The following is a 15,380-nucleotide window of genomic DNA, read 5'->3' on the forward strand; positions in this document are numbered from 1 at the left end:
CTCCCAATATGGGGACTGTGGAAACAAGGAAACCCCTACACATCATTTCTGCAACCCCATATTGTGCTAGGGAACTTCTAATTTTGTTAACTCATTAAGCATTTTAAGAGTATTTTTGCTAGCACTGTACTTAGTGCTGTGGAGAGGTACACAAATGGAGCAAGTGCACGGTCCTTGCCCCTACAGGTTACAATGCAAAGAGAGAGAACCAGGCACGGAACTCAAAACAAAAGCTGTGACTGCATAATAATGTACTAGTAGGGTGGGGGCTGGGGATCTCGAAGCCCAGTTGTTACTGGGAAAGCCATTTCCAGGAGGTGAGATCTTAGGCCAGCTCTGAAAGAGGCTGATTGTAATGATTTGCAAGAGTGAAAGTTGCAGGGCTTTCTCCTTAGGAGATCAACATCTGCCCTGATTTAAAGGTGGAAAGTGCCTGAAGCGTGGGAGACCTTAAGGAGACTGACTTCTTAGGCATTCCAAAGGCCAATCCGGGGAAAGCCTGATTTTGAGGATGTAATAGGTAAGTTTGGGGAAGTCAGTTGATAAAGGTGGGAAGGCAAGGAGACGTTTTTTGTTATAGTAAAAAGCTTAGATTTGATGAGACAGTTAAAAAACAAATAGGAAAATTACATGATAAGAATGATTACGACAGCTATGTAAAAATGAGATTGCAATAGAGAGGTCCTGGAGCTCAGGAAATAAGCTAGACATGCCATAATTTAAGCTTAGGTTGTTAAGATCTGGAATAAAACGGTACCTGAAGAAATTTTCAAAGTTGAATAGTAATAACAATAAAAAAAAGGCTATGCTACAAAATATCTCATTACTACTCTTTAATTATTAATACAATTAACAATAATCTCCAGGTAATTTCTTTTTTTTTTTTATTAAAGATTTTTATTTATTTATTTTATTTTTTTTTTCCCCCCCAAAGCCCCAGTAGATAGTTGTATGTCATAGCTGCACATCCTTCTAGTTGCTGTATGTGGGACTTGGCCTCAGGATGGACGGAGAAGTGGTGCCTCGATGCACACCCGGGATCCGAACCCGGGCCGCCAGCATTGCAGTGCGCGCACTTAACCACCAAGCCACAGGGCCGGCCCCCCAGGTAATTTCTTATCTCCAGCTCCCCCCTGCCCACCCAGCACTGCTCCTAGCTTACATCTTCGTGTTCAAGACACTTTGTTAAGGACACCCTATTCAGTACCCTCTACCTATGCCTTACTCAGCTTATCCTTGCTTTGTCTTCTTCCCATTTCACCTCCTCTTCATTAATGCAAATCTTCTCAGTCCCTAAAAGACCCAGCCTGAGTGCCACCTTTTCCTTGAAGCCATTTATGATCTCAGGAAATTCTCCTGTCTCTGAACTTCTACTAGTCACTTTGACCAAATGCAACTTATTTTGCTGATTAGAACTTTCGACTATTGATGATCTTCATTCTATTTGACTCTAAAACAGTTTGTAAAAACTATGATCACTATAGAAAATTTAGAAAATAGAAATCACTTGTAATCTCACCACCATTATTAAAATGTTGATGTATTCCTTTCAAGTGTTGTTCAATGTGAATGATTTATACATACATATTTTAAAGCACAGTATATACATTATTGCATCCTGTTTTTAGTTTTTCCTTTTATACAGTTATTTTAGAGGCTCCTGAAATCCAAACAGTTCTACTCAGAATCTCAAGACCCCTGCTACTGCTACTTCTCTTTAACTGAGCTGCTACTCCTTACATCCTCTTTCTGATTATTCATGGCTTCTGCTCCCTCGTGGCTCTTGCTGCCTGGTGTCCACTGCCTACTCAGTGTGCCTTTAAACCATTACTCAATCCATCTCAACCCCTCTTTCCCCTTGCACAGTGTTTGGGTAGAGCTTTAACAAGCTTCCTACAGATTGACTGCCGTTGGCCTAGAGTCCATCCCAGTACAATGAATTGTTGCAAAGAGGGAGAAGCGCTCATGTAGTACCAGTAAGATAATTTAAGAAGGAAACTCTTAGAGGAATGGAAATGGTAGACAGTTGGCTTGACCTATATTCCTTCCCTTAATATTTTTTGAAAATAAGATTTTTGATGAGATATTATTCTGTCCCACGAATACACCAGATGTACTTAACCATTCCCATAGTGCTGAACAGTTAGGTCGTCTCTAGTTTTCACTATTCCAAATAACATTGAGATGAACAGCCTTGTAAGTCGCCTGAGTTTCAGGTAAAAAGTCTTTGTATTTCTAAAAAGTAAAAGTACTAGATCAGAGGTGGCTGACTCTTGATAGAATTTGCCAAACGATCTTCAAGAGTGTTTTATAACATTAAAATAAGAGCAAGGATTTTGGGCTTTGTTACATTTTCCTTTCTAGGAACCACAGGAAAAACTATATTGCATGCCAGAAGTGCTTAACTGGAAGAAATACTTCCTCTTAAGAGATGCTCTCACTGTACTGCACTTAGCGCATTTTAGAAATTAAGGTGGTGGGAAAGATTACAAGACAGCAGTTTGTGTTTTGAGTGGGAGGAATGCACTGGGCACAGAACTGAATCAGAAAGAATATGCACTTAACTACACAGAAAAAAGAATGAGGGCCGGCCCTGTGGCTTGGTGGTTAAGTGCGCGCGCTGCGATGCTGGCGGCCCGGGGTTCGGATCCCGGGTGCGCATCGAGGCACCACTTCTCTGTCCATCCTGGGGCCGAGTCCCACATACAGCAACTAGAAGGGTGTGCAGCAGTGACATACAACTATCTACTGGGGCTTTGGGGGCAAAAAATAAAATAAATAAAATCTTTAAAAAAAAAAAAGAATGAAAGGAGTATTAAACTATCCAAATTCATTCCTTATCTTTAAATCTTTATGTACATAACTACATTTTACGCAGTTGAATCTTCATATACATATCTGGTATTTTTTCAAATATGAATTGATTAGACTCTTGCCATTTTGTTATCTACACAAGAATTCTTAAGGTTGATATGCCAAATGTTAATTAGTCATTTCCCTTTGGTTGGACATTTTTTTTCCCCTTCAAATTTTTGTTGTTTGGATAACATGCTATGAATACCTTTGTGCTCTCATTTTTTTTTTCCCAGGTGATACCATTGCAAGATATTCTCTAAAATGGAATTGCTGATTAAAAGATATGAACACTTTTAAAGCTTGCCTTATATATTGCAAGATATCGTACTCAACTGACATGTTATTAACTTTGCACGTTTGTCTTGCTGCTTCTTCGAGCTCTCCTTAGGAGGAGGGTGTCTTTTCATTTTCAGTATTCTCCAAGGGGTAGCGGAGGTAGAACTGGCTAAGAGCCGAGCGCAAAATAAAAGCTCAACAGATATTAATAGATTCATCTTCTTGTACCTTCTAGTCTTGACTTTCCTTTTCTCCAGATTTTTCTCCCTCAGTCTCTTCGTTTCATTTCGGAATCGACTTCATTATCTGTAATTGGCAATTTCAAACTACAGTAATTTTGGACAGAGGTGCCTTTTCGTGTCCCTTAAACCTTACTTCTCAGGAAGTTGCCCATTCTGGAACCTTACTCGCCCGACTGCTACCTAAGGAAGCCAAATTCAAAGCAATCACGAGCCCACGCCTAGGTGCCTCCTCGGGAAGGAAAAGTTTTCTCGAAAAACTTCTACGCCGGTTCCTTTGGGCAGATTTTGAAGATAACCGAATTGGCGCGCGTTTCTGCCAAACAATTCGACGCTGCGCGAGCCACAGAAATTCAGCGCAGGAACCACGCCTGCGGAATACTGCGCATCTCACAGACTGGGGGTCACCCCGACGGCGACGACAGGTGCGAAGCCCGCCCGGGGAGGAGGCTTCAGGCCGCGCCGGGGAAAGTCCACCCTGACGCCGCGCTGCAGCCCGGGCGCCGGCTCCCCCTCAGGCCGGACCCCTCGAGCGGGTCCGCAGTCGCCGCACTCCGGGGGCGCGGGGCGGGGCCAGCCGCGGCGTCACCGCTGACGTAGCCGCCCGACCGGGCCGCCGCCGCCTCCTCCACAGAACCGGGGGGCGGGGGGCGGCCGGGGGCGAGCGCTAAGATGGCCGCTCCGGCGCGGGCTGGTGAGTGCGTGAGGGGCGCGCGCGGCTGCGGCGGTTGGCGGTGCGCGGCGCCCTGCGGGAGCAGAGCCCGACGGGAGCCCCCGGGGCCGGGAGGCACCTGGCGGCGTTTTCCCGCGGCGCGGGGCGCAGGGCGTCTGAGGGAGGGGAAGGGGGCTGCGGACGGACTGAGGGGAGCGAGCCGAGGGGCGCGCGGGGGAGGCGGCGGGGCCGGCGAATTTAGAATTGGCGCCTCTGAAGTTTCGGTGGCTCGTGCGATGCCCCGGCCGGTGTCCTGGTGGCCGGCCACCTCGGGATGCCCGGAGATGCTGCGAGGAGCCGCGTCCCCTGGGGCCGGGGACACCGCGTAGCCACCCCGCGCTGGGCTGGAGGGGGACGAGTTGGGAGGAAAAGGGACGAAATTGGGGGACTTGAGGGGATGTGGAGGGGGAGTTGTGCCCTGACCCGAGTGCCGGAGCGTGGAGGAGATGTGATCGCGAATCTGATGCGGACGGGGGCGCTCTGCAGAGCCGGCACTGTCGGGATAAAACCGCATCCTACCCCCCGCACTGATTGACGCCGAGTGATGCTCGGAGCCGCTGGGATGCTTTGGAAGGGCGGCTCTAGTCCTCTGTTTGGAAGGAATGTCTTGTCTTCCCTCCATCGATCGGGTCCCAGCGCTGCCAGCACCTGCTGCCACTTAGAGACACTTAGGATTTTTGAATACCGGCTTCCTAAACCATTCCCGCTATCCTTCGGGGAGGGAATGTTAATAGGCTAAGCTTATTTTGGGGGCATGAGAAACGTGTCAGCATGAGAAGAAAAAGAAAAATGACTGCTTAAGTTTAAGAGATAGTAGAACTCGCCTCCCCGCCTCCCCCCCCGCCCCCATAAAAAAGAAAGTGAAACGTGGTAATTGTTTCAACTACAAGTTTGAGCTGTTGTAAATTCTACTGGTAACTGGATAATTTCTTGCAGTTTTAACTTTGGAAGTAAAAAAAATTTAGCAAGTCTTGGGAGGGTTGCTTTATCCTCAAGCCCCCCCTCTCCCCTTTTAAGTCTTAATTGTCGTATCTTGCAAGTAACGGGGTTGTGAAATTAGCATGGAAATACGACTTTCAGGCCCTGCACTTGAATTCCTTATTATCTGTTAAGTAGCTGCCTGTGAGGTAAAAGTAGGGGGGTTGGTAGCACTGGGCCTGGAATTCCATTTTGAGTTGTCTTTAAAAGCAGCCTTTGGTGTAAACAAACAAAAAAAAGAATTGGCTATTCACTGTGATGAAATTTGGAAAGTCAAACATGAGTTAAGCACATGTTTATAGAATATTTCATAATCTCAGTGAGATTCAATAGTCAGTTCACTTGAAAGAGAGGAAAACTTTGTATTCTTGGAACCCTAATCTTTTTATCCTTAATTTAGCATCTCTGGGGATTTGAAAGAGATTTTAAACATTTTGGCTCATTTAGCTTCTCTCTCCCCAACTCTGATTTCTCTAGCTTTTTGTGTACCAGCCACTAATTTTGCAGCGGATGGCAGATTTTTCAATCCAGTATTTATCATTGTAGGCAATCCATATTGAAATTTAGAGATATTCTGATATTGAACAAATAGTTCAATGCATACATTGTAAAAAGCTGAAATGTTTTGGCTGTTTTGATTGTGTGTCAATCTTGTTTTTCATCCAAAATATTAATCGTCCCAGAGTTTTTTCGCTTAAAACAATTTAAGTGATAGGTGAATCTGTGTTTAGTATAATATACAATGATACACTTTTTGGAATATTTAAAATGGAAAATCTGTTGAAGATTTGGGTTAAATATTTGAAATATATTGTTTCTCCCTAATTGTTTTTACCCCCCTTTTCCCACAGATTTTTCTTTTTATATTACAAAAAGAAAGGAATAAGTTATCGTATACCTTCTACCAAACTTTTCCCCTACATACTTGGATCTCATTGAATATTATGCAATGGTGGTACATATGGATTTTCTGCTCACTGGGTTGTTTGAAGGCAGAATATTTTATTTTATTGTATTGTATTTGTATCCCTAGCACCTAACTGCTTAATATGGAGGGAAAAAACCCTGTAAATGTGTATTGAATTGTGTTTTTCAGTGTTACAGAGGTAAAGAGAAAGGCACCATTTTGGCTTCTTAGTAGCAGGAAAAAACGTGCTTTGAAGTTTTTCTCCTTCAGGCAATGTTAGGCAGAACAAATGTGGTTGCCAGATTCTAATGGAGTTGTCTGGTTGAGGGAGATTAGAGAGAGGCTGGGGCGTGGGTTTAGGAGTCTAATCACGATAGGAAATGTGTGCCCAATCATTCTCTAGGTTCAATAATGGAGGACAGTTTTGCCATCAGGTGCAGCCTAAATAGGTGACAAGTAAATAAAATATAGGAGGATTCTACAAATACTGGCTTTCTGGCAAAGATTAAGAGTATTATAAGAAATACAGTTGATAGAGCGTAGCACTTTGAGACACCATAAAATTTATAATAAAGAATTCATTTTAACAGAGTTTTACATGCTATAGGAAAAAGCTAATTTATTTATAGTCCAAGAATATACTTGTTAAGCCAATTCATGGATGTACTAGAATGATAGGGAATCTAGGCATTTTACACAAAATATTTGAACTCTGTTTTTACTAGACCCATAGTAAAATGCTCAGTCTTTTTGTGAATATTTTCCCATTGTTATGAAGTTAGCTGCAATAGATTGATGTATAAATATGGTGGTGTGACAGTAATGATAAATATTTTGGAACAAAATTGCCCATGAATGAAATACTTGTAAGTAGTGATGAGTGAGAAAATCAAATAACCTGGAGGCAGAACTTGGTTTCTAGGTGCTTTTTCGTAGAACATCACCAACCAGATTCAATCTCGGTGCTTCAGGAGAGCCATGTTAGAAATGTGAAGAAGGCCCAGGGAAAAAGGGTATCCTTTATTGTTTAATGAGGAATTTAAGTGAGATCAGAGTAATTATAGATTCTAGATCTCTAGAGGAAGAAAGAATAACCAGGGCCTTTCTAGGGATAAAGGAAAGGAAATACATCATGATTGACAAGGAGAGGTGCCAAAGCACATAATAGGCATAATAGCATACCTAAGAGGGAACAGGGAGAGTTTGAGAGCCCATTGTGTTCATTCCTTCAATAATTTGTTCATTCAAAAATATTGAACCCCTTTCTACGTACCAGGCACTATGCTTGACACTTGGCATTTTACAAACATTTCTGCAGAGGACAGGGTACTATGGTGGTTTCAGGAAGTAAATGGAAAACTGAAAACTTCTCATAAGGAGTGGGTAGGGTTTGCCCTAATTACTATGAATAAAGTTATTTTCATTCTTATCCAAATACAGGTAGAGATTGTGATGGTTAGTAATTCCTACGGCCTACTTCCTATTGAAATTGCCATTTCCTCCTGTCTTTTATTATGGAAAATAACAAATCTTCCTGCTTTTAATAGCTTTTAGAGGCTCTGTTTAGGTTATTTAGTACTGTTAGAAGAAAAATAAGTTTTGTTACAAAGTTTATCTTTGTTAAAATAAACATTCAACATATGCCTATTCTTTAATATCCATCCCTTTGCAAGGTCTCAGGAGAATTTTCTTTAATAAGATAGTTACTGTGACACAATTTTATTTAAATATTTATTCTTCTTTATGCCCAGTGGTACATATGTTTTTTCTTTAATTGAAATAGAATGTCCATAAATATTTACATAAAATGTACACGCCCATTTCCTACGAAACAATAGTTCATATTCCAGTTTTGAAAAGTTTAAAAAATTGAACTTATTCACAATGTGGTCATTTGTATATAAAAACATTTTAACAAAAGATGTGTGGGAAGTGGCTGGTCATAAATGAGAGTAGAAAAGTATATATTGTACCACAATTTGAAGGATCCTCTGTGCTATATTAATGAGTTTCGATTTATCTTGTTGTCTTTCAAGACTTTTAAACAATCTTTTAATTTTATTTTATTTATTTATTTTTTTTCTGTGAGGAGATCAGCCCTGTGCTAACATCTGCCAATCCTCCTCTTTTTTTGCTGAGGAAGACTCTCACTGGGCTAACATCTGTGCCCATCTTCCTCCACTTTATATGGGACGCCGCCACAGCATGGCTTGCCAAGCAGTGCACTGGTGCGTGCCCCGGATCGGAACCCGCGAACCCCGGGCTGCTGCAGCGGAGCGCACGCTTGCGCCACCGGGCCGGCCCCAACAATCTTTTAATTTTAAAACTGTGCCTATAAGACACACTAGGAATTATATAAAATGTAAATGTTATATGATTATTTGACTAAATATGAGCTATGAAAAGAGGAAGCTTCTTAATAGAGCATGATGATTTATTTTAGTGTCTATTCAGATTTTAAAATATGGATTAATTCTTTTGGGGGAAGTATATTAGCCATTTCCCTCATTCTCTATCACTTTATTAAACAGTCATTTAGTTTGGCTATTTTTGTGTGTTTATTTTTCATACTAACTTCCTGACTTTCATAAAAACATATTTTTAAAGCGAAGAATCTGAAAATTGTGTGACTAATTGCCCTGGTTAGAAGTTCTAGATTACTTCCATATGACTGATCTTTGGTAACTGACCTCTTATGGGAACTTCTTGTAACTTGTACTATATTGTAACTATATTGTACCTTTCCATGCTTTCTTTGTAAGTGTCTTCCTAAGAAACCGAGGTGAAAAGGGAGTGGTAAGCTGAAAAAAATCACATGTTGAAGACAACTAAAATTTATAGTGGAATGCTAATTTTTGAAGTGAAAAATTAGCTACCCTTCTAATTTTTCAGTGATTCTTTTAGCTCTTAGTAATACTTATCTTTGGAGCATGAATATTTATTTAAAGGGTCACTACATATCATGACAAAATTTAAAATAACCTATTTAGGATTGGGGAAGTATGTCTGTTTGCTTTTATATAAAATCTATTTGGGGTATCTGAAAGCATGTAGCATGGGACAAGACACATGGTAGGCTCTGATTAAAGATAGAGGAAGTAGGATAATGACATCACAAAATATCAGGAAACTGTGCCTTAACTGACCATGGGGAAAAATTGGCCACTTGGTTGAAAGTGGGGGCAGTTTTGGTCACTAGTGATATCACAAGGACTTCCTGTCTTAACCACTGATTCAAATGTCATAAAGAGAACTGAAATGAGACCTGACATTAATACTAGTTGATTGTGCCAAGAATCTGGTAGCCTGAAACAAAATGGCTATAAAACCTATAGGATCTTCATAAAGTGCTTTTTTTTTTATTAAGGTGATAAAAAGATGTTTGAGATATAGTCCCTCCCTTACCATAGGGAACCTACCCAACAGGTGGCAGAGTAAAGATGTACACACAAATAAATACAAGGATTCTCATTTGGCACAACCCCAGTCTTTTAGGAAGTTAGAGGAGAAGAGTTTTTTTTAACTAGGAATACTTTAAGAAGGAGTTGGGCCTTGGAGGATGGATAAATTTTTAAAGGTGGAGGTGAGAGAATAATGAAGATGAGTTCAGGAAATTAGCTGGGGTTGATTCTTTTTGGCTGGAATGTACATGACAGAGGGGTAATAAGGTAAGGAAAAGAAGATAGGTAGGAATCGGGAGAATTTTGAAAGCAACACTGATGAAAGTATAGTCTTTTTTATTGCAGTATTTGTCAAACTGCCGTTATGAAATCAGTTTAGTGAGTTCTGACCAGCATTTTTTTTTTTTAATGATAGAATAGGAAATGTCAGTATACATTATTCTTATAAGCATTGTTTGTGAAACTTTCGTTCTGGGTATGTGTGTGGGTTTTAGGTATACACACATTTACAGAAATCCATTGTAAGATTTCTTAGTCTGAGTCATAGTCAAAGTTGGAAATCCACTGCTTTATGAGACTATGGGGAACAGAGGATTTTAAGTACAAGAGTTAAAAGGCTCAAAGCGAACTTGAAGATTAATTTGGCAGGATAGTTATGAAGGAGAGTGAGAGTCTGGATGATGGAAGACCACTTTGGAGGTTACTGCTATTCTTCAGGAATGATATAATAAAGTCCATAATGAGAACGATAGCTCTGGAAATGGAAAGGAATAAAGACTTGGGGAATGATAACCTTATATACACAGGTGACAAATTGAATGTCGGAGTGGAAAAGATGAGAAGGAGTCGTCAAAAAAACTTTAAAAGATTTCTAGCCTGGGTACTTGAATGATAATACAGTATCTTTAATAAGAGAATACTGTAAAAGAAGCTAATTCTGTGAAGGTGGCAAGATGTATAGGTAAGCTGAGTTTGAAGTGTGCCTGAGACTGGTTCAGAAAGGTTAGGATTAAGGATAAAGTCTTGGTGGTCAGCTATCTAGATCTGATCATTGAACCTCTGCTGGTAGGATGAGTTCCTTATGAGAAGAGGTTTGAAGAGCCATTAAAATAGATCAGAAAAGTGTTGCTACATGCTTAAAGCCTGGATTGTATGTTGCAAAGGGCTATAATTTGAGTAAATGAAAATTAATTTCAGAGTCCTCACTGGGTGGTAAATATAAGCAGTTTTGTGCTGTTGAACTGTAACAAGTTAAATATTTTACCTGTGATCTACTTGATTTTTGTGTGTGATATAAACCTTTGACTAAAAATATCCCGTCTAATAAGATCTTATATTTTATTTCTCTTCTAGTCATCTTGGCTTTCTATTTTATAATTGCTTTAATGATATGCTAACTCTATATAAAATAATTAGTTTTCAACAAGTCAGATACATTATTTTCTTAAACTTGAGAGATTTGCTGAAGGGAATTTAAAAATGAAAATGATGCTCAGAATATTTATAAATGTATCTGTCTTTAAAATAAAGATAGCATACTTGGTTTAAAAAAGCCATTTCATAGCTATTAATTGGAATTTCAAGTGTGAAACATTTTTTTAAATGTATGAGAAAATGATAGTATAATTTTAATCTCTATATATAAATTTCATTCAAAACATCTTGAGTATTTGTATGTTGCTATTATATATAGGTACAGGTACTATTTTATCAGAATCTACGTGGGGGATGCAAAAATGTTTTATCTTTCTTTAAAATGAATATACTGCCAAAAATCACTTATCCATTTGGCTGGAGCCAAACAGAGTTAATATGTAGCTTCTCAGCAGTGGATTAGCAAATGAAAAGAAGTGCTCTGAACCCAGTAAAGGAAAATAGGAAGTGTCAAGAAAATACTCCCATCCCCCTTTCTTTTCCTCCAAGCTTTTAGATCTTTGTGTGATGAGGCCCCTTTGGGGATACCCTAGTAACTGTCTCTGAGCTTTGGCTCTAGGCAGCAGAGCAAGCTGGATCTCTCTGGTGGCAGCAGCCTGGCTCTCGAGCTTTCCTCCCTGCCCTTCCCTTGGTCGTCCACCCCCTACTGGTTTCTTTCATAAGTAGACAGGGTACGTGGGCCCCCTACTCAAAAATATTAATCTCATGATCTGTCATTCCACCATTCTGGCTTCACTTCTTTGGATTTTTAAAAAGATTTTATCTTTGAGAGATCCCCTTTTAACATGCAAATACCCCTGGGAGAGGTCAGACCTTAGTTCTCAGCTAACATCTTAATTAACAGTTAGCACCTTAGTTGGGCTTAGTACACACTTGGCTGAGAAGAATGAACCCCTGGCTAAAAGTGATAAACTAGAAGGAAACTAGTATTTATAATAGTAATAATATTATTATTATTGGCAGCTAAGATTTGTTGAGGGCCATATTACCTTTTGTTGTTAGTACCATCAAGTTGATTCTGACGTCTAGCGCCCCTGTGTCCAGCAGAGCGGAACCCTGCCCGGTCTTTTTGCGCCATGCTCTCACCTTCCGGCGCTGTATCAAACAGTGCTCCCCTGCTATTCATAGCGTTTTCATGGCCAATTTTTTGGAAGTGGGTGGCCAGGTCCTTCTTCCTAGTCTATCTTAGTCTGGAAGTTCCACTGAAACCTGTCCACCATGGGTGACCCTGCTGGTATTTGAAATACCGGTGGCATAGCTTTCAGCATCACAGCAACACGCAGCCGCCACAGTATGACAACCAACAGATGGGTGGTGTGGTTCCCTGACCAGGAAACAAAACCAGGCTTCGGCAATGAGAGCGTGGAATCTTAACCACTAGACCATCAGCCATATTATTAAGTGACAGGAATTGTTCTAAGTTCTTTACAAAAATAAATTTCTCTAATTCCCTCAGCAACCCTATTGGTGTTATTACCACTGTTATTTTACAGATAAGAAAACTGAGGTATGTGGAGTATAAATAATTTGTCTAGGTCTCATAGTAAAATACAGCCAAGTGTTAAACTCAGGCATTTGGATTCCAGAATGTGCCCTCTATAACCATTTTGGTGTGATACCTCTCCCCTGCTATAATGCCTCTCAGAGATGACATCTTTTCACAATTTTGCATTGAATGGAATCATGCTGTTCAATTATGGGTCACTTCCTGTTGAAGGTCAGGGACCTTGCCATCATCTAAATAGATTTTTTGGTAACAAGTGCAATGAAATAGGCAAATGCCTTGTAACCAAGGGAATGTATTTGCAGAATATACATGAGAAGGGAGTAAAGAGGCTAGTGTATAATTTAGCATATACACAGCACTGTCTTTCCTACTTAAAACTTAATATACAAGTAACATGTTCATTACTTTTGGCAATTTGAAAATATGGATTAGTAAAATAGTTTGTAGTCCCCACTACTCAGAGATAACCCCAGAATAAATATATATATTCTTTCTAGGTTTTTTTCTTTTGAGCTTTCTTTTCTGAATGTTGTGCAAGGTGTCAACTCATACAACCTCTAAAATTTTAGAATGAAATGATTTTCCTTGAGTGTAAATGAATGGCATTTCCCTCTTCATCTCTACAAGAAGTTGAACTAATAATTATTTTCTATGACTTGCCAGAAACAAATGTTTAATTATCTCTGTGTTCTTTATATGATCCTTTTTAAATAAAAAGAGATAGAAGAGAGCCCTAGATTCTTTTCTTAATCTCCATATTCAATCAGTTCTTTCAACCAATGTTTGTTCAGCACTAACCTACCTCTGTTCCAGTCTTTGCTTCAACGCTGCTACAGCTTTAATTTCCTTGTAATGTCTGTCGCTTTTAATCACTCATCCCTCCTCTAGACCTGCCATTCAGATCCCTCTGTAACCTAAATATCTGATCATGTCATTCTCCTCTACAGAGTTCTTCAGTGGCTTTTTATTGCCTGTAGGCTCAGGAAGCAGGCTTGGGGATGATTGGGGCAGGGAATTCTCCAGGTCCCAGTTACCAGTGAATGGGTCTAAAAGGGGAGTTGGGGATATGTGCAGGTTCCAGGTGGCCACATCGCCTTGCCTCTGCTGACTCCACATGGTGGGAGAGGGCCAGAGCAGGGGCCCCGTAAACTGTGGTCTGGGCCCTGGTTGTCTGGGTCTAAAGGCAGAGTATGCTGCTGCTGTGGAGAGAGTAAACTTTTGGTAGCAGCAAGGACAAAAGCTGATACACCATTCAGGAGCCCTACTGCAATAATCCAGGTGAGACTTGATTGTGGCTTGGACCAGGGTGGTGGAAGTAGAGATAATAAGTAGTCAGATTCTAGATATATTGTGAAGATAGAGCCAACCATTTTTCCTGAAGGATTGGTGTGGGAAGAGAAAAAAGGAGTCAAGGATGAGTCTAAGATTTTTAGCCTCAGTACCTAGAAAAATTTAGGATAATGGAGTATATTAATCACTGATATCTTAATTTTGCCATTAGCAACTATTGTTGAATGCTAGGAATTCTGACAAAACACTATATTTGGCCAGATTTTGGACCTCAGGAGATTTTGAGGGAAGAGAAGTAAACTTAAAATGTGTGCCTGAAAAATGTGTCCACAAGTGAGGGTTGGGACTGGTCAGTCTCAAGTCCATATTCTGGATACCCTATATCTAAAAGTTAAGAAAGGGGCGGGGGGGTTGGCTCTCTGATTGCTCGGAGATTTTACTAAAAAAAGGTGGGAAGGAACCAAAAATCAACTTTACCTTTGCAGTTTTCTTAGGGCCCTAGCGGTGGCACCTGCAAGTACCACTGAAAGTCATATTGTCTTGCTGCCCTAAAAAATTTAAAGCATTGATCATGCTACATATAATGTTCTGGGTGTTCTGTAGCTAGGTCCCCACCTATGACCTGAAATTTGTGTTCAGTTTTTGCTAAATCAATGAAGATAATGTTTTGTGATTCCTACTTTTTAAGTAGATTTCAGTTCACTAGTTTTAGGTACTTGTAGCAGAAATGTTCCTGACTTTAATAAAGGAACAAGTTTCTAGGTCAAACTCATATAGGTTTTATTTTATTATATTGGGGTTTTTTTTATCTGTGTATGTTTGTTTTTCAGAATAAGCTTATAATTTCAGATAATGCTTAGGTCTGCCAAAATGTAAAAGTTCATTATATTGCCACCACTTCATATTCTTCCTCTTTTCTCTTTATTTGCTTACACATCCTTGCACATTCCTGAGAGTCTATTCAAACACAAAAGCATTTTCCCCTCCTGTCTGTCTCTCTCCCTGAGGCAAACTGTCAAGTCTATCAAGTCAGAGTATGTTATAGAGTCATGAATTAAAGGTCATTATTGGGCCGGCCCTGTGGCTTAGTGGTTAAGTGCGCATGCTCCACTGCTGGCGGCCCGGGATGGTTAAGTGCGTGCGCTCCGCTGCTGGCGGCCCGGGTTCGGATCCTGGGCGTGCACTGACGCACCGCTTCTCTGGCCATGCTGAGGCCGCGTCCCACATGCAGCAACTAGAAAGATGTGCAACTATGACATACAACTATCTACTGGGGCTTTGGGGGAAAAAATAAATAAAAATTAAAAAAAAAATAATAAAGGTCATTATTGATTTACTAATGGAAAGCCAAATTTAAAATGGTAATAATTAAGTAGAATATTTAATATAATTTATTTAAATAGAATGAAATATTAAGATTTGTTCTTTCTAGCTACCATTTATTGAGTGTTTACCTTGTGTCACATAAATATTTTATGTTATCTCAATTCTTCAACAATTCAGTGAAGTTGGTATGATTTTTCCCCATTTTACAGATGAAGTTTAGAGAAGTTCAAATATTTGCTCAAATCAGACTTTTAACAGTATGCGGCAGAGGTAGAATTCAAACCTAAGTTTTTCTGCTTCAAAACCCATGCTCTTAACTATGATTATGCTTTAGTAATTCCACATAGGGCTCTCAGAATGTACATATTAGTGAGATATATTTGGGTCTTGCCAGCCCCAATTTTTAAGAAAAGGAATGTAGTTTTGTAAACTGCCCTCAGACTATTGGGTAAAA

General features: G+C 40.1%; 1 protein-coding gene across 5 annotated transcripts in view; it reads left to right on the forward strand.

The window, feature by feature from the left end:
• Positions 1–353: 353 nt before the first annotated feature.
• Positions 354–15,380, forward strand: part of USP44 (ubiquitin specific peptidase 44) — a 29,786-nt gene continuing 14,759 nt past the window's right edge. The window contains exon 1 of one of the 5 annotated variants that reach the window (XM_004417969.3): positions 354–520. The gene's annotated coding sequence lies outside the window, so the exon portion shown is untranslated. Of the gene's footprint in view, positions 521–984; positions 1,109–3,239; positions 3,797–3,965; positions 4,066–13,027; positions 13,589–15,380 lie in introns of those variants that run through there. The other 4 variants (XM_087449080.1, XM_087449079.1, XM_087449077.1 and 1 more) reach the window with 4 other exon arrangements.

The sequence above is a fragment of the Ceratotherium simum genome, chromosome 25, assembly GCF_057802395.1.
Source record: "Ceratotherium simum simum isolate JZ-2026a chromosome 25, ASM5780239v1, whole genome shotgun sequence".
NCBI classification, from domain to species: Eukaryota; Metazoa; Chordata; class Mammalia; order Perissodactyla; family Rhinocerotidae; genus Ceratotherium; species Ceratotherium simum.